The sequence below is a fragment of the Cervus elaphus genome, chromosome 26, assembly GCF_910594005.1.
Source record: "Cervus elaphus chromosome 26, mCerEla1.1, whole genome shotgun sequence".
Classification (NCBI taxonomy): Eukaryota; Metazoa; Chordata; class Mammalia; order Artiodactyla; family Cervidae; genus Cervus; species Cervus elaphus.
In genome coordinates, this window is record NC_057840.1 from 13,960,195 (window position 1) to 13,980,458 (window position 20,264).

The 20,264-nt window shown below is 37.3% G+C and overlaps 1 protein-coding gene and 1 non-coding gene across 6 annotated transcripts in view; one reads left to right on the top strand and one right to left on the bottom strand.

Moving 5' to 3' along the window:
- Window positions 1-20,264, bottom strand: part of PTPRK (protein tyrosine phosphatase receptor type K) — a 602,016-nt gene that overhangs the window by 316,720 nt on the left and 265,032 nt on the right. The window lies entirely within an intron of this gene.
- On the top strand, window positions 6,210-6,317 carry LOC122684553. Its single transcript, XR_006338094.1, has one exon. It is a non-coding gene; the product is annotated as a U6 spliceosomal RNA (small nuclear RNA).

Sequence of the window (20,264 nt, forward strand, 5' to 3'; positions counted from 1 at the left end):
GTTTACTTGTATCTATACTATTTGTACCTATTTTCTTCTTTAAAAAGATAAAGGAAACCTCTTAAAATTTCTATAATAAGACCACTACATAAAGTTAAATTAAGCAAGGTAATAATTAAAGCTTTCATATGATTCTGTTTAAAAGATCAAAATATTTTACACATACAATGATACCACAGAGTTTAATTGCATGCATGCATGGTTTAATTGGTTAATAGATTAATGAGGTCTTGATTTCATATGTTCTTTCACCTCTTCTTGAAGTACCCATGCTAATACAAGAGCTAATTGCTCAGAGAAATCCAAGGAGATGGGAAAAAGAAAGTAAAGGAGATAACTATGGAATTAAACTACTGATTTCCATGTTTATGCCCATTTTAGCATAGCATATGCATTTGAACATTATATAACCATCTACTGAACACATAAAGTGTACAAAAGTTGAACAACGTAAAAAAAGCTGGTGCTTTCATAAAAAAATACTAATACGGAAGAAAGACAATAAATGAACATATAGTATGGTGACAACGTGCTGAGGAGGCACATAGAAAAAGAAAAAGAGGAAGCCATAGGATCAGGGGAATCTTTGAGAAGGTAAATTCATGACTGTACTTTTATAGAAAAAAGTCTTAAAGTATACAGACCCAACCAGTGGTAGTTACCTTGAGGGAGGGGTCGGGTAGAGAGTTTCACTTTTTACTTTTTTAACTTTTGGTATTTGAATTTTTAGAATTTATCAATGTTTTACTGATGTAACTTAGAAACTTTCTTAGGCCAAAGATTATATTATTCTCTGAACTACATTTTTCATGACACTGGCTTCCTCAAAAATATATTTTAAAATCCATTTTTTAAAAAAGAGATTGGATTTTATTCTAAATGTAGTAGAAGAGGCTTAGCAGAGGAAAGACATAATCTGAAATATGATCTAAAGAAACTGGTGGTGACAAATGTGAGGAGAAGTGGTTTGTGAGAGAGAAAGAGCCAGAAGCAGAAGCATTATTAAGGGGATCACTGCAGTTACTCAAGGAAAGGGTGACGATGGTATTAACCATGGGGATGGCCGAGGAATGGAAAAAATGGCCCTTATCTTTGCCACCTTCAATGTCCCTAGCACAGCAAGTGGCATGAAGTATGCTTTCCATACACAGATTTTCAGGTAAGAAAAATAGAAATGAGAGACTTAGGGAGGCCAGTCAGTCGTGGGGCTGTAATGTATCACTTCTCTAATTTGGATTAGAGAGATAGGAATATTTTCCTTGTAAATACTTGTGTAACATCCACTTCTGAAAGCAGTTGAGTAATCTCCTAAGCAATTAAAGATTTATATAACCACAATTTTAAAAATCACCGACTCGATGAACATGAGTTTGAGCAAGCTCTGGGAGTTGGTGATAGACAGGGAAGCCTGGCGTGCTGCAGTCTATGGAGTTGCACAGTCAGACACGACTGGACGACTGAACTGAACTGAATTTTTAAAATACATTCTGAACACAATTCTTTCTCATTCAACTCCACTATTGAAGTATGCGGGTGCTTGTACACACTGCCGTAGTTAAAATGGATAACCAACAAGAACCTATTATACATCACGAGGAACTCAGCTCAGTCCTCCCTAACAGGATAACTGGGAAAAGAATTTGAAAAAGAATAGATACATGTATCACTGAATCACTTTATTGTACACCTGAAATGAGCACAACATTGTTAGTCAATTATACTCAATTATAAAAAAGTTGAAAAAAAATAAAGCATGCTGTCACAGAAATTTCAAATAAATTAGAAGATATTACAAAAAATAATGTCATAACAAGTACTCTAAAGACCCTTAAGAAACATTCCTTTAACAGCTTAACATTTAACCGTGTAGTTCCTCTTTAAAATCTGGGGGGAAAATTTAAACAAAGAAATTACAAAACTGATTTAACATTCTCTTAGCTTTTCCACTTCTCTCTTTAGTTACAGGCTGAGGGATCTAATCAGGTTTCATCCGGAGCCTGTTTAGCCATAATTTCTTTTTTACCTGACTTGATCTGTCACTTGATCCAGCTCTGAACTTCATTTTCTATTTCACCTGCATAAATATAAGTCCTATCTTATCTTCACTTTTTCACTCTATATCAAACCCAATGCTTAAAATTAGAAATTGAAAACAAAACCTCAATTTCTGTTCCAACATATTAGACAATGCACTGTTTTATATCCTGTTGCTCATATGATCAAAGATATAAAGGGAGAAATCAATATTCACAAAAACTTTTCAATGGGTTGTATGGACTTGAAATTTGAAGATAATGTTTCTAAAGGAGAAAAGTAATGCTACAAATAATAAGTAACAGTCAGTTTTACAAGCTAGCCCTTAAATGAGTTTACTCCAATATATAGGTCAAACACCATGCTGTCTTTTGTTATTGTTGTTCAGTTGCCAAGTCATGTCAGACTCTGCGACCCCATGAACCACAGCATACCAGGCTTCCCTGTCCTTCAGGATCTCCTGGACTTTGCTCAAGTTCACGTTCACTGAGTCAGTGATGCCATCCAACCATCTCATCTTCTGTCACCCCCTTCTCCTCCTGCCTTTATCATAGGCGTATTAATACAGATTCTTATAAGACACATTTTATCTTGACTTTTGAATTAGCAAAATGTTTACAATACAATCTAGCCACATGTCTACAGCTATTAAAGGATGGGTACTATAAAGGGAGATTCAGAGTCTAGAGCAATACCCTCCGACAGAGCTCTGTTCCACATGGAAACTTTTATCTATTCATCCTACATGGTGGCCCAGCAAGATGTGGGCATTCAGCACTTGAAATGTGTGACTGAGAAAATGTATTTTTCTTTTTTAAACAAAGAAGTATTTGTTTTAATTTTTACCTTCCAGTTTTACTGAGATATAAGTGATATACAGTACTGTATAAGTTTAAGGTATAAGGCATAATGACACAAATAAATCATGAAATGATTACCACAGTAAGTTTGCTGAACATCTATCATTCCTTATAGATAAAGAAAAAAATATTTTTCCTTGTGATGACAACTCTTAGGATTTACTCTCTTAATAGCTTTTATATATTACATACAACAGTGATAACTCATTTATCATAGTTTACATTGCATCCCTAGTACTTATTTACCTTGTTACTAGAAGTTTGTACATTTGGACAACCTTCATTCAATTTCCCTTCCCCACCCCACCCCCACCTCTAGTAATCACAAATATGATCCCTTTTTCTACGAGACTGTTTATTTTTTTGAAGTACAATTGACCCACAGCACTATGTTAGTTCCCGAAGCATAACAAAGTGATTCAATATTTCTATACATTACAAAGTGATCACCAAGGTAAATCTAGTTACCATCTGTCACCATACAAAAATATTACATTCTCATTAACTATATTTCCTAACCTGTATATTTCACCCCCATGACTCCTTTATTTCATAAGTTTGTACCCCTTAGTCTTCCTCACCTATTTCTGTCATCCCTCCAACCCCTCTGACAGCTACTTTTATGTTCTCTGTATCAATGACTGTATTTATTTTTTATTGCATTTGTTCATTTATTTTGCTTTTCAGAGTCTATATGTAAGTGAACATGGCATTTGTCTACGTATGACTGATTACACTGAGCATAATGCTCTTTAGGGCCACGCAAGCTGTCACAAATGGCAAGCTATCTTTCTTTTTTATGGCCAAGTAACAGTTCATTGTGCGTCTTTATCATAGTTCCTTCATCCATTCATCCATCAATGGGCACTTAGGCTGCCATTTAGCTTGGATTAAATTTAAATAATTACATCTACCTAGTCACTATCTCACTGGACAGCAAAGCTCTGAAATATGCATTTCAACAAATCTGGAGAATAGCATTTAGGAGGCATATTAATGATAGTGAAATCGAAAGTAAAAAAAGATACAAATGGATTGTCATAGTAAATTTTCATAGAAAAGCAATACAAATTCCATAAGAATCAAGAATGTAGGCTCTACTCTTAAGGAAAGTGTTGAGTTGGGCCCTTACATGGTAGACTAATTATTTCATGGCACTAACAATCAAGAGTAACATGATTAAACCTAGACTCCCACACCAGTAGTTATTCAGCCTTGAATGACAAAACCAGTCAAGGTGGTTTATCTGGATCATGTTGTCCTATGTGGTTGCTATCAGAGTCAAAGATTACTTTCCAGGTTCAGATATTATCCCAATTTTATGATGACAAACTAAGGAGCAAGGGTAAAAGTTACACTACCATGTAAAATTGTTGATACACCAATTTTATGTCCAGTTTCCATGCTTTCCCCCAGATGCATGTGAGACAAACTCAAGATTAAATTTTTGAAACCAAGTAAGTTCATGCAGTGAAAATGTATTATAAACTATATTCCCTTTAGAGGGGATTTAATCTTAAGGCAATCAGATTTAAAGTCTAAGTCTTAAGTTAAAACACAGATGTCAATCCTCAATATCAGTGTCTTAACAATCCTAAATTTTTGAACCGTTTTTTATAGCAGTAAATACTTTGAGAAACATTGAATATCCATGTACAAAGAGAATACTAACTTCCCAAGGAAAAGAAATGATAGTGTTTGAGTTTTTCTTTAAAAAGATAAAACTGTCCCTGCTTATCGGCTACGAGGGTGGTGCGCCAGAGAAGAAGAGAGAGAAACAGATACTTTACCCCAAATCATCCAAACTGCCAGTTGCTTTAGATAATCAGTTTAAGAGCAGGGCCTATGATAGGGATATCCACATTTTACTTTTATTAGTTTGCATGTCAATATGAAACATCAACATAAAAAGTCTGTTTTGTGAAATAACGAAAAAACACAAAATACTTTGGCTCATTTAGCCTTTTTACAATAGGAGATCAATTGGTACTTCTTTGTTTTGCATGAAGTTGTAACTGTCCTAAGCCAAAGGCAAAAAATGTCCTAAAGTACGTAGCATTCTAGATAATTCACAAACAATTACAGCCTATCGTCCTTCAGGGTTTGCTGAGCAGTGGTTGGTCCAGCTTTATAAGGCCACTACCGTGACCCCCAGCTGATCTCACAAGGGAAGATAATGCACTATTGTCCATAATGGGCACTCCTACCTCTGTGAGGGAGATAAAGCGGGGGCATACTCCGTGGGAACTTTTCCAAGGCCAAATAGAAAGAAGATTCTAAAAGAATCACTCATCAGTACTGGGAGCACCTGTTAGAAGGGAAATGGCTCCCGGGGTGGGGGGCAGGGGATGCTTTATGAAGAAGCGGTCAGAAGAATTTGGAAAAAATCATCTAAGAATGAAGAGGAGACTGTTAGCGGAGAGACAGTCACTGAGGTGGTAATAGAAGGGACCAGAAAGAACCATAATCTGGTGACCCCCGTAGTATGTTGGTAAATTTTCCACAACTTACTGGGAAAGCAGGAAAGATGACAGATTCTGGTTTCTGACACGCATTATTTCAGTGGTGAAAATACTCCCACAATGGCCAATCTCAAGCTCCAAAGGCAGTTACTGAATGCAGAGTGGGAAGAGACACGCAGTAGCATATTATCATATATATAGTATTTTACACCATAAAAAGATAAACATCAAGAGTATAGACAATAAAATGTAGCAAGTTAATTAGGATGTGATCAGTTTTAAGTATTTACTACTTTGTTTTTTTAACATAATTCACTTATATAAACACAATTAGTATTGGTTACTTTAACAGCAAGATCACAAGATCTCTGAATATTTAACAATCAGCTTGTGTGAGCCAGTACAAGGCAGTTTGTGCACAGCTATAAAAGAAACAAACTCAGTGGGAAATCAGGGGTTGCTCCTGATATCTAACATAGGTCCAATTAAGGAAGAAGACCTCTGCTTCCTTTGTGTCCACTTCCAACCAGGTACTGGCAAGTAGACAAAAGAAACAGCTAACCGTATACTGACTTCTCTCCTTTGAATGAGAATGAGTGGAGGGAAGGCAAAATGAGAGCATGCACCCTTAAACTGGACTGACCGGGACGTTAATGACTGACAGTGATCACAAATTATGAAATCTGTCCGACATGGTGTTAAGAATCAGGGAAGTGTGAGTTAAAGTATAAATGAAAATAACGGTTGGTGGTTTCCTGAAACTTCTCTTCAAACTGGATGCAAACATGCTTAAGGTGGCACTATTTGGAATACCAAGCTAGTTATCCACTGCTAACAAGAAAACCAAGATTTAGTGCTCACTTGGGCAGCACATAAAGTAAAACTGGAACAATACAGAAGCTAGCATGGCCCCTGCGCAAGGATGACTGACATGAAAAGTCCTGAAGCATTCCATACTTTTCACACATTTCTCCAAAGAAGACATACAGATGGCTAACAAACACATGAAAAACACTCAACATCACTCACTATTAGAGAAATGCAAATCAAAACCACAATGAGGTACCATCTCACATTGGTCAGAATGACTGCCATCAAGAAGTCTACAACAATAAACACTGGATACAGTGTAAAGAAAAGAGAACCCTCTTATACTGTTGGTGGGAATGCAAACTAGAACAGTCACCATGGAGAACAGGGGGAGATGCCTTAAAAAACTGGAAATAGAACTGCCATATGACCCAGCAAGCCCACTGCTGGCCACACACTGAGGAAACCAGAAATGAAAGAGACACGTGTACCTCAATGTTCATTTCAGCGCTGTTCACAACAGCTAGGGCATGGAAGCAACCCAGATGTCCAGTTCAGTTCAGTTCAGGTTCTCAGGCATATCTGACTCTCTGAGACCCCATGGACTGCAGCACGCCAGGCCTCCCTGTCCATAACCAAATCCCAGAGTTTACTCAACCTCATGTCCATTGAGTCGGTGATGCCATCCAACCATCTCAAGCTCTGTCGTCCTCTTCTCCTCCCGCGTTCAATCCTTCCCAGCATCAGGGTCTTCTCCAATGAGTCAGTTCCTTGCATCAGGTGGCCAAAGTATTGGAGTTCCAGGTTCAACATCAGTCCTTCCAATGAATATTCAGGACTGATTTCCTTTATGATGGACTGGCTGGATCTCCTTGCAGTCCAAGAGACTCTCAAGAGTCTTTTCTAATACCACAGTTCAAAAGCATCAATTCTTCAGCGCTCAGCTTTCTTTATAGTCCAACTCTTGCATCCATACATGACTGCTGGCAAAACCAAAGACTTGACTATATGGACCTTTGTCGGCAAAGTAAAGCCTCTGCTTTTTAAAATGATGTCTAGGTTGGTCATAACTTGTCTTCCAAGGTGTAAGCATCTTTTAATTTCATGGCTGCAATCACCATCTACAGTGATACTGGAGCCAAAAAAATGAAGTCTGCCACTGTTTCCACTGTTTCCCCATCTATTTGCCATGAAATGATGGAACCAGATGCCATGATCTAAGTTTTCTGAATGTTGAGCTTTAAGCCAAGTTTTTCACTCTCCTCTTTCATCAAGAGGCTCTTTAGTTCTTCTTTGCTTTCTGCCATAAGGGTAGTGTCATCTGCATATCTGAAGTTATTGATATTTCTCCTGACAATCTTGATTCCAGCTTGTGCTTCATCCAACCCAGCGTTTTTCAGGATGTACTCTGCATATAGATTAAATAAACAGGGTGACAATATACAGCTGTCCGTGACGTACTCCTTTCCCGATTTGGAACCAGTCTGTTGTTCCATGTCCAGTTCTAACTGTTGCTTCCTGACCTGCATACCGGTTTCTCAAGAGGCAGGTCAGGTGGTCTGGTATTCCCATCTCTTGAAGAATTTCCCACAGTTTGTGGTGATCCACACAGTCAAAGGCTTTGGTGTAGTAAATAAAGCAGAAGTAGATGTTTTTCTGGAACTCTCTTGCTTTTTTGATAATCCAGTGGATGTTGGCAATTTGATCTCTGGTTCCTCTGCCTTTTCCAAAACCAGCTTGAACATCTGGAAGCTCACAGTCCATGTACTGTTGAAGCCTGGCTTGGAGAATTTTGAGCATTACTTTACAAGCACGTGAGATGAGTGCAATTGTGCGGCAGTTTGAACATTCTTTGGCATTGTCTTTCTTTGGGATTGGAATGAAAACTGACCTTTTCCAGTCCTGTGGCCACTGTTGAGTTTTCCAAATTTGCTGGCATATTGAGTGCAGCACTTTCACAGCATCATCTTTTAGGATTTGAGTTCCACTGGAATCCCATCACCTCCACTAGCTTTGTGTGTAGCGATGCTTCCTAAGGCCCACTTGACTTTGCATTCTGGGATGGGAATGGAGGGAACACAGCTCCACCCATCAACAGAAAATTGGATTCAAGATTTACTGATCATGGCCCCGCCCATCAGAACAAGACCCAGTTTCCCCCTCAATCAGTCTCTCCCATCAGGAAGCTTCCATAAGCTTCTTATCTTTCTCCAACAAAGGGCAGACAGACTGAAAACCACAATCACAGAAAACTAACCAATCTGATCACATGAACCACAGCCTTGTCTAACTCAATGAAACTATGAGCCATGCCATGTAGGGCTTCCCAAGACGTACAGGTCATGGTGGAGTGTTCTGACAAAATGTGGTCCGCTGGAGAAGTGAATGGCAAACCACTTCAGTATTCTTGCGTTGAGAACCCCATGAACAGTATGAAAAGGAAAAAAGAGAGGACACTGAGAGATGAACTCCCCAGGTCAGTAGGTGCCCAATATGCTACTGGAGATCAGTGGAGAAATAACTCCAGAAAGAACGAAGAGATGGAGTCAAGGCAAAAATGACACCCAGTTGTGGATGTGACTGAGGGGGTTTCTGGATGGGGAGACACATGTGCACCCATGGCTGATTCATGTCGATGTCTGGCAAAAACCACCACAATATTATAAAGTAATTAGCCTCCAATTAAAATAAATAAAGTTAATTTTAAAAAAAACAAGATTAAAAAAATAACCTTTTCTTTATAGAAAAACAACCTGCTATTTTAAACAATGATGCCATATAAATGGTGATATATGCTGTCCTGCTATTTCCATATGGGCATCTTTTCTCTACCACAGATTAACAGCAAACTTGAAGGGCTATAAAGTACACTAAATTTGCAAGTCATCATTGTTAAGAACCATAAGGTTAGAGTACCTCAATGCATTCTTTTATTTGCTCCTCACAAAAGAGCTGCAAGGTAGGTACACAGTTATTAATAGTCATATCTTGAAGCTGAGAAAAATTAAATAATGTGCTCGCCTAACAGTCAAAACTTGAATACTCAACTCAAAAGGTCTACACAGTTATATACGAGCTAAAGAACACTGGTTTCAGAAATCACCTTGTCTTTTTACCAACTTACTACTTGAAATGATAATATTGTCTGTTTGCTGTTTCAAGACTGTGATATATTTTCCTAGTGGTTTGGTTTTCAAAATAAATAAGACTTAATTTTCTTCCAGAAAAAAAGAAATCAGGTTCTAATCCTGATTATGCCACTGACAGGTGATATTGGGTCACTCTCTCTGGGTCACAATATTTTCTTCTATAAAATTAAATCATTGAACTGTAATATCTGTAACGTCTCTCTGGAATTATGATTCTGTTTCACCAGGAGGGAAGGCAACATGTCTAGAAGACCAGGGTAGTGGTTACACAACTAAGAACAAAATGATACTAAAGGGAAGAATTCAGGCAAGGCATACAGAGTGCAAGAAATAAAATAATCTTGTACTAAACCAGGTCTCAACACAGAAGCTTTTATATGCTTCCTTCAAACAATGTTTCCAAGCATTTCCAAGTTTGTTTAACCAACAGGGCTTGCCTGTGGATTTAATGCAAACATGAAATTAAAGTAGCATATGAAGGTATGCAGAAGATTGTAATTGGGGGTGGGGACAGAATTGCTAAGCAGTTCACCTGAAAATTAGATCTCGCTCTGTTCTAGGGATTATCAAATATCAAAATGAAACATTTTATAATTTATTATGAGATTGGCTATTATGTTATTAATATTATAAAAGTACAGCTAATTAAATGATACTTTTGATATAGAGGTTTTCAGGAACAAGCAGAAACAAAATATCCACAGATTAATGCATACCCAGAAAATAACAAATCAGTATCAGTGATGAGTCTTTATAAAGTAAATGGTAAAAGGAAGAAAGTCTCTGATTCATCTACATGCCATAAATGCACCTTTGAACAGGCAAAACTGTGATGCATTTCTTAAACCAATTTATAAGAATGGAAGTTACTTAGGTCAGTCAATAAAATATGAATTATTTTATGTTCTCTCTCTCCCTTATTCTTCTATAATTTATTATTGTGCCAAAACCTATTAACTGCTGTATTATTTAAAACTTATGCCTTTCAAAGGAGCAAAGATCTCTCTTTTATTTATATTTGTTTTTCACATTCATAATAAAAACATGTGGGCACATATATGTAAAATACACAAACCCAAGAAAGCCATGATTAGGTTTATAACTCAGCCTTGACCCACCCAAGCTGGGTCATGATTTTACTATGTGAGAATTCATGAACCTCTCATATGCCTTCTTCATTCTCTCAAACACAGAGCTGATTTGAAGGGGATCGCAGGGTAACATGTGAACTATTCTAACATGGAATAGGCATTCATTACATTCTTTACTTCTGATTAGAGTCCAGTTAAGAAAGGTCATGGCTTCAGTGAGGCTTCCTACAGCTCTCAGGAAAGACCTCCAATATGTTGACAAGAAACATTTACAATGACCTTTCAGGATCTCAGGAATCTCTTGATCGACTCATGTTATCCCCAGGGAAAGAACAATGCCTGGGTGTCTTTATTTTTGTCTCTATACAAAGCTGTTAACCACTACATCAGACCCACCTAACCGTCCAAAACACACAGTCCAACCAAAATTACAAACATGATGGCAAACATGAGACAGAAAAACAAAGAACTACTATTCACTGAACATTTACTTGCCAGACAGTACCTTAGGCGCTTCTGAACAAATGTGAGGTCTAGACACAATAAATAAGTTGTATAAGGAAAGAGAAAGCAAGTGATTCAGCTGGGATTTTACTCTAACTGGATTTAATCCCAAAGTCCATGCTCATTAAAACTGTATAACTCTTCCCCCAACATATAGCTACTACCAAAAAGTCACAAAACATCTTCCCCCGAAAAGTTTGTACTGAGCAGTTGACCAAACAACCCACAAGACTCCACAGTTAGTAGCAACAACATATAAAACTCCCTTGTCTGTGGTCTTGGAACCATGTCTATGTACAGACTCTGAAACATTAAGTAAAATATTCATTTCTAGCTTAAATATCCTAAAGATGGTGCAAATACACACACACAAGAGTGCACATCAAAGCTGTCAATAGCAATGGTATATAAGTTAAAGTTTGAGATTTGTGAAAATAGATCTGGTAAGTCTAACTAGAAAAGGCATAAATTAAAGAGCTGAAAAAGATCTATTTTCTCTACTAACAACTACTTGGGTTAATGGACCATTCTGATTTCCTTGTGATTATAAGGAAATGTACAGTTCAGCTGACGTACACACTGAACCATCATAAAACTATCAGCATCATATTTTAGCACCTTAGACAATTTCTATTATTCCTCTTTCAGTCTAATAGAGTAACAGGAAAACCGAGATAGGAGTGGCAGGGAAGACTGGAATGAAGTACTCAGTTGCTATGAAATAATCACTGTGTCAAAGGAATGGATACATTTGTTTGTGCCTTTCCAGTCTTATGCCCAGAGGTGTGTGATTATCTAATAATCACTGCTGTTCCCCAGAGAAACATGTTTTGCTTCATGCTACAATTTTTTTAAAATGAAAAACGTACTGCTAGAGGTGCCTATTAAATTGATGGTGATGACTTAAATTAACCCACACTTGTCACTAAATTTCAAGGGTCATCCATTATCGAACACAAAAAGACATATTTCTTACATGATAGGAAGCATTAAACACAAAGAAAGTGAGAGAACCATGTATTAAAGCTTATATAAGATAGAGAACTATTAGAAATACTTGATTTTCAGTCTTCCTGGGAATCAGGGTCCATATACAGAAAGGCAAAGCATCAAAGACATGCAAAGAGTAAAGCGGTTTACTTGTGTTTGCCAACTGCATTACTGATAGAAACTATCGTTATTCTGTAATAATCACTGTGCCCCAGTGAACAGTAAAATTGTTTTTAACAATTCATTTGTTTTACAATCTCCAAAACATAATGGCTCTAGTTAAATTACTGTAGTACAATAATATGATCATCTACCCCCTAAATCAGTCCTTTATCTGGAGTCCTAAGTCCTCTTTAAATATAAATGTCATCTAAAGCAAAATATTTTCAATATATTGAATCCATTCTTACTATTTCATTCTTTTGCTACCCATGTATTTTCTAAAGACAAAACAAGATAATTCAAATGTTTATTAACGACTCAACAAACAAAAGTAAAAGATTTAATGTACTGCCTTGAGAGATACTTTTCAGATTTCTTTCCTTACCTTGACAGGAAAGAGAGAACTGTATGTTAACATTCCTGAGGGAAATAGTCATTAGTATTTTCATTTTCTTTCCACCAATAAAATATAAATATGAAGTCACTGAAGATGACTTCTGAATGTTCATCTTTGATCTTCTTCAGTCATTTTTTGTACTTCTACACTCATGAAAATCATATGTACAAGCTATCTCTCTGATGTTACAGACAGAAAAACAGAGACCACATCAATCAGTAATTTCATTGTCAAGTTAGACCCAGGCAGGAGTACAAGGTGGTAAAAGTGTCTTAAGTGAAGTGAAGTCGCTCAGTCATGTCTGACTCTGTGACCCCGTGGACTGTAGCCCACCAGGCTCCTCCGTCCATGGGATTCTCCAGGCAAGAATACTGCAGTGGGTTACCATTTCCTTCTCCAGGGGATCTTCCCGACCCAGGGATCGAACCCGGGTCTCCCGCAGTGGTGGCAGACGCTTTAACTTCTGAGACACCAGGGAAGCCCCAAAAGTGTCTTAAGCTCAGGGTTAATTAGTTCCAGAAAAGTCCCAGAGGGCAGGGATTTATTCCCTTTGATAAAGCAAAGGCAGTTTAATAAAATGGCTCCTAATATTCAACTCTAAAATCCCAGTTTGTCAACTTTATATAAAAAAAAAAAAAGAAAATTGGAATCTTGCTGTCCTGCAAAAATTTGTAACTAGTCCATTCGTTAAATTCATTAATTTCTTCATTATTAGAATAAGAATGAAATTGACTAATGGTAAGCCAACAGCTACAAGTAAATGCTATAAACCTGTCACTGAAAATACATGAAAACTAAATTTGTAAATTACATGTATAAAAAGTATTATGTGATATTTTAGTACTAAAACTAAGAATGTTCTGAATAGGTAAATATCTGTGAAACAAAAATCATTAGATAGCATAAATAAAAAATATATAAGTACTTAAATTGAGATAAGGGTTCAAACAATAATTCCTAATTTTAGCAACTAATTCTCTGTCCAGCAATGAGCAAGACAATATGGGGAAGACAGGTTACAGTAGAATACATGAATCCTCTGCTCAGCAGAAGAAAAAATAAATTTTAAAAGTACCTATCTGTAACATCAGACAAACAGCAGGACATTTGGCTACAAACCTAAATTAAAGACAATCCCAACAATCAAGGAAATGAGAACCCACTCAAGTATTCTTGCCTGGAGAATTACATGGACAGAGGAGCCTGGCAGGCTACAGTCCATGGGGCCGCAACGAATCAGACACTACTGAGCCACTATCACTCACTCACTCAACAATCAAGAAGCCAGAGACAGGGTGAAGTAAAGGAAGGTACAAAACGACATTATATGGGTTATGTGGATGTAGCCACATAGATGTGTTGAAACACACATCTGGAGTGGCTCAAAAGAAGGTAACAATTAAAGGGTATGATTAGAGGGGCCAGAAAAACAGGCACACAGTTTTGATGCTTCAAAGCCAGTTTGCAGGATGCCCCAGTGTGGATACTGATGCCGGGTAGGCCATTTAATCAAGAGAATGACATATAGAAATCTAGGTAATGGTGGGAATAAAGAATGTAACCCAGACATGAAACATGACAAAGACAGTGCAATTCAAAAACTGATTCTATTATGAAAAAATGAAGAGTCGTTTGGGTTATGATAAAGTTGAGTCAGTTTCAGCTGCAACATTTCCAACTAGAGAAATTATGAGAATGATGTGGTACTGATAGAAACATAAAAATTGGACACAGTTGGAGTATAAAGAGTAAATATAAACAGTTAAGACCTAAACTATTGATAACTAAAAGTATAAAGTAGCCAGCTACACTTAACGCAAAATCTTTATTTACATGCATTTCTTTTACCACCTGCATAAGTCCTAGGGATAAGAACCGGCAGATGTTAAATTTGGGATCATTGTTTTTTAAGTATTTTAAAAATCATTGATGTAGTAACTAGAAGGCAATATATTCTCCAAAAGTAACTCCTCCAGTATAATAAATGTGCTGCAGCTTTTCTACGCAATAAGGCAAAATCAATTTAGCATTCTCGATGGCAACAAGAAAAGTCTTTAAATGAATTAACTTTGGCTTCCACTGAATCTACTTTCTTAGTCAATTATCTTTAACCCATAGCAGGCAGCCTTTACTTTTGGCCCATGATGGATTTCCCGGAAACCACATCTCACAGATAGCTATAAAGAGCGTTAGGTTTTCCCATAGGAATGATCCTGTAAGTTGGGTACAGTTTCTGACACCAACAAATCATGATGATGTCACTCATACATTATGAAAAAAAAAAAGCAAACTTATTAACGTACAACTATAATCAGTTTAGGGCTTCCCGGGTAGCTCAGCTGGTAAGGAATCTGCCTGCAATACAGGAGACCCCAGTTAGATTCCTGGGTTAGGAAGTTCCCCTGGAGAAGGGATAGGCTACCCACCCCAGTATTCTTGGGCTTCCCTGGCAGCTCAGACAGTCAAGAATCCACCTGCAATGCAAGAGAGCTAGGTTCAATCCCTGGGCTGGGAAGATCCCCTGGAAGAGGGCATGGCAACCCACTCCAATATTCTTGCCTGGAGAATCCCCATGGACAGAGAAGTCTGGCGGGCTACGGTCCATGGGGTCGCAAAGAGTCAGACATGACCGAGCGACTAAGCACAACACACAGCATAATCATTTTAAATATAATTATATTCCAAGTCATCTAAAATGTCAGTACTGAGGAAACCTTAGAAAATGTCTAAATTGCAACATCTTATTTTTCTCAGATTAAAAAAAGAGACATATATAGGTTAAACTGGATTCAAAAGATTTCAGTATTAGAACTTTGAGTTCAACTGGCTCAAAGATCAATATACTTAACATTCATTCCCCAACTTTACAAAACCATATGCAAGGAGCATAAGTAATTAGTAAACACAAGAGCCAACGTGCTACAAGCTAAACGCATTTCATATCAGACAGGCAATTCTGACATATTCAATTCTGAGCATTTTCCACATATGGTACAGATGCCAGAAAACTCAGAAACATCATATATATATATATATATATATATATATATATACACATGCCTCTATAGAATGTATAATATGAGCACCCAGGAGTCTTAACTTTTAGAATGCATTTTTGAAGAGTAGTTGAAGAGTATTTAGACAGTACAAATTTATTTAAAACGCTACTAAGGAAATTTTTAATTTATTTCTGCACTCAAAAAATAGAAGTAAAACCATCTCAGGAAGCATTCTGTTTAAATGTAGCCATTGTCATACAAATGGCTTTGTCATATAAAACGAATTTGCATACAAAACAAATCTCGTCCTACAGGAATTACTGAACCAGTCAGGCATCAAGAAGCCAACTCTTGCTTTGCTTTTTGTTGTTGTTCAGCCGCTGAGTCATGTCCAACTCTTTGCAACCCCATGGACTACAGCACACCAGCCTTCCCTGTCTTTCATTGTCTCCCAGACTTATGTCCATTGAGTCAGTGATGCTATCCAACCATTTCATCTCTTCTCCTCCTGCTCTCAATCTTACCCAGCAGCAGGATCTTTCCCAATGAACTGGCTCTTTGCATCAGGTGGCCAAAGGATTGCAACTTCAGCTTTGTTTTTTCATTGTTTTTTTTTTTTTTTTCCTAAAGCCAAGATTTTGACTTCAGTTGTCAACTTGTGGCAAGACATTCTTCACTCAGGTCCTTAACATCAAGGACAGCCTTGAAGGAAATTATAAAGAAAACACACACACACAAGTCTGCCTTAGTGCTGCAGTCTACGGAGGGAGAGAATAGAAACTGCAACCTTTTGCCTTGATAACAGTGAGAGAAAGACAAATTTAAAAAAAAAAAGGAAAGAAAAACTCATCTGAAATTAATCCAAGGTAACTGAGATGGCTGGCAGAGGACCAGGTGCCAAAGAAGCCACAGCAGTTGCCAAGTTAAAACCAAACGAAACATGGGACCCTATTGCCTTAGAGTCAGAGCAGTGATTACTAGTTAAGTGCTTTACACTTTGACGGCGATGGAGAGGGGACCGACCAGGTGTCCTCACTGTAGGCATGGTCCTCCCTGGTACTTAAACAAATCATGATGAAAGCACCACAGGGAGGTTGAAAACAGATGATTTCATTCACCCCCCACCCTGTTATCAGCTTTATAAGAGCTGTAGCTGAAAGGTGGCTGATAAAACTAATGTAGTAATCTCCCCTGCTAGGCTTTGATCTGGTTTTCTGGCAGAAGCACCTATTATCTACTCAAAACAGAAAGAGAAAGAAAGAAAGGTCTGATCAGGTGCAAATCTCTATTGGCACCTTGGCCTAAGCTCTGAAACCCCCTCCTCGCTCAAAGTCTAAAGGATTCAGAAAACACTAGCACACCGTGTTCTCAACTTTGAAGAAATCATTACTCAAAGTCGGTGAACTGTGATTATAATATCTCTGGTTCTCTTCCAAGACTATTATTATATAATCTCTGGCCAACACTGTGTGCTTTAAGCAAACTTCACAAGTTTATTCATTCTATTTGGGAAAGATGGAACAAATGCACGTAAAATTAATATCAAACTGAGAGGTTTAATTGGAAATTTACTAGGAAAATAAGTATTAGAATATTAACAGCACCCTTAATTATATTAACAATTCAGTCTTCTAAAACAAGAATTCTAAAATCAATCATAAAGTTTTGCATATGTCGATTATAAGGGATTTAACCACACATGGATTAATCATGAAAATATAGGTTAAAAATAATAAACAATGGATTTTTAGTATGACATTAAAGAATATATCAAGTATTTCAGAAAGCAGTAGTATTTAATCTTTGTGAAGTCCCAAATCCCACTGTTTCAAAATCATAGGTTCTCTACCTTAATGAAGTATGTAAAATTAAGCTCACAAGCAGCAGAAGATCAGAATTGGACAACTTAGTTATACACAGAACCCAGATTTTAAACCTGAGTCTTCACAACTCCTTCAAATTTACAATCTAACATGCAATGCCTTCAGCTGTAATCACTTTTAATATTGAACTCTAGACCAAAGGATGTCTTGTGAAATGGAGAAACAGTCATGTATTTCGGATACAAGACTATCTAGAATCATCTCCCTTGAATACACTCATGGAATACCCAGTTAAGAAGAATTCTAGTAAGGATACATGAAATAGCAATCAATGCAAAAGAAACAATTTACCACTGTAATGTCTCAAGAGTCCCACAACAGTATGAACTTTACAAGCTCTCTTCTCACCATCAAAATGAATAATAATAATGCAGTGAATAAAATTTAAAACTATTATTATAAACTTATATTCCATCTCTTTCCCAAATATATGTAGATAAGCCACGGTTCCTTTTTCAATTATTAGTGAACATAGTTTATTGAATATATTACAGTAAAGAGTGAAAACAACATAAACCACAAAAAATCAAGCTCCTATTTTGTAAAAGGCAAATGTTTAACTTCTCATTTCAGTCACTCAGTCATGTCCAACTCTTTGCAAACCCATGTACTGCAGCATGCCAGGCTTCCCAGTCCATCACCAACTCCTAGAGCTTATTCAAACTCATGTCCATCAAATCAGTAATGTCATCCAACCATCTCATCCTCTGTCATCCCCTTCTCTTCCTGTCTTCAATCTTTCTCAGCATCAGAGTCTTTTCCAGTCAGTTCTTCGCATCAGGTGGCCAAAATATTGGGAGTTTCAGCATCAGCATCAGTCCTTCCGATGAATATTCAGGACTGACTTCCTTTAGGATTGACTGGTTGGATCTCCTTGCAGTCCAAGGGACTCTCAAGAGTCTTCTCCAACACCACAATTCAAAATCATCAATTCTTCGGTGTTCAGCTTTCTTTAAAGTCCAACTCTCAGATCCACACATGACTACTGGAAAAACCAAAGTTTTAACTAGATGGACCTTTGTCACCAAAGTAATGTCTTTGCTTTTTAATATGCTGTCCAGGTTGGTCATAGCTTTTCTTCCAAGGAGCAAGTGTCTTTTAATTTCCTGGCTGCAATCACCATCTGCAGTGATTTTGGAGCCCCCAAAAATAAAGTCAGACACTTTCCATTGTTTTCCCATCTATTTGCCATAAAGGGATGAGACCAGATGCCATGATCTTAGTCTTTTAAATGTTGAGTTTTAAGCCAGCTTTTTCACTCTCCTCTTTGACTTTCATCAAGAGGCTCTTTAGTTCTTCTTCGCTTACTGCCATAGGGTGGTGTCATCTGCATATCTGAGGTTATTGATATTTCTCCCAGCAATCTTTATTCTAGCTTGTGCTTCATCCATCCTGGCATTTCACATAATATATTCTCCATGATGTTTACATTTCGCATGATGTACTCTGCTTGATGTTTAAATTCTGCCTTTACAATACAATTATAATTTTTAAAATGTTGGCCAATAGACTAGACCCACTATTTCAAATAATAATGACCTACAATCTCAAATATAATAAGATGTTTTAAATTGCATCACCAAATTGCTACTGTTTTATTTTCCTAAAAGAAGTGCATTCCTAGGACACCAGAGGGTATATTCTCCCTGCCTAGACTTTGTCTCTGATAAATGAAACATTTTTCATCTCCTATAGAAACTGTTATTTTACAAAAATCAGAAAACTACAACTATAATCAAATATTTGGTTAAGTAAATTATTCAGTTCAGTTCAGTTGCTCAGTCATGTCTGACTCTTTGTGACCCCATTACTATGACCCTATAAAGACATCTCAGTAATTATTACAAACATAACTTGAAAATTCTTGATCATTTTCAAATTTACTATCCAGCCATAGTGAACTGCCTACTGGGGCTTACGATTCCCCTAAATAAATTCAAAATTATGTCTGTCCCATTGGCAGATATGTCTGCAGAGGAAATCACTGGCATTCACAGTCAAATAAAAAGCCCAGGTTGTTCCACTGGTCACCATAGAAATAGACTTGAAAGCATTTAACTCTGGGTCCAAACAGATGATTCAGAAATACCTTCTAAAAGTCACAAGAAGCTTGTCTCACCATTACATTTGTAGGCCAGCTCATGGAAGAGTATTAAGTGAAATACCCTGATTTCACTTGCATAAAGTGAATATCTGTCTGTACCATTTTCAATTATCATGGAAAAAGTTAAAACACAAATTTCTGGTTGAAACTAACCAACAAAAGCAGTATGAGTGAACGTGGTCCTTTTGTTGATGCTGAGGTCTGATAACTAAAATTATTCAATAGAATCATGTTTAAAAGCACCTTGGAATACTATCAATTCATTTACACCATAAGCTCTGTTATGCTCCTGTTTCCCCAATGAAGAATAAGTAAATCTGTGTGACTGCAACACATCAGACACCAGTGTGAACACTTACCATGCACATTAAGTGTACACACTTAAGATGCAGGTATTAAATCTATTCGGAGGTTAAGATACTAAGCTTCACAAATGTTGACTAATTTCACGTGCTGTGCTGTGCTGAATCACTCAGTCGTCTCTGACTCTTTGTGACCCCACAGACTGTAGCCCGCCAGGCTCCTCTGTCCATGGGGATCCTCTAGGCAAGAGTACTAGAGTGGGTTGCCGTGCCCTCCCACAGGGGATCTTCCCAACCCAGAGATCGAACTCAGGACTATTTCAGAGAGCTCAGTAAACGAACTCAAGTGGTTCTGAAGCCCGTGTTCTTACTTTGCATGCAGCACTGCAAGAATTATTTCTATATATATTTCTGTTTACTTTTTTCAGTGTGAAGCAGAATGCTCATAGCCCTGAGATGGTTTACTCTATATTTTTATTTATTTGTGGAATTTTTGTGTCTTTGTTTGTAACCAACA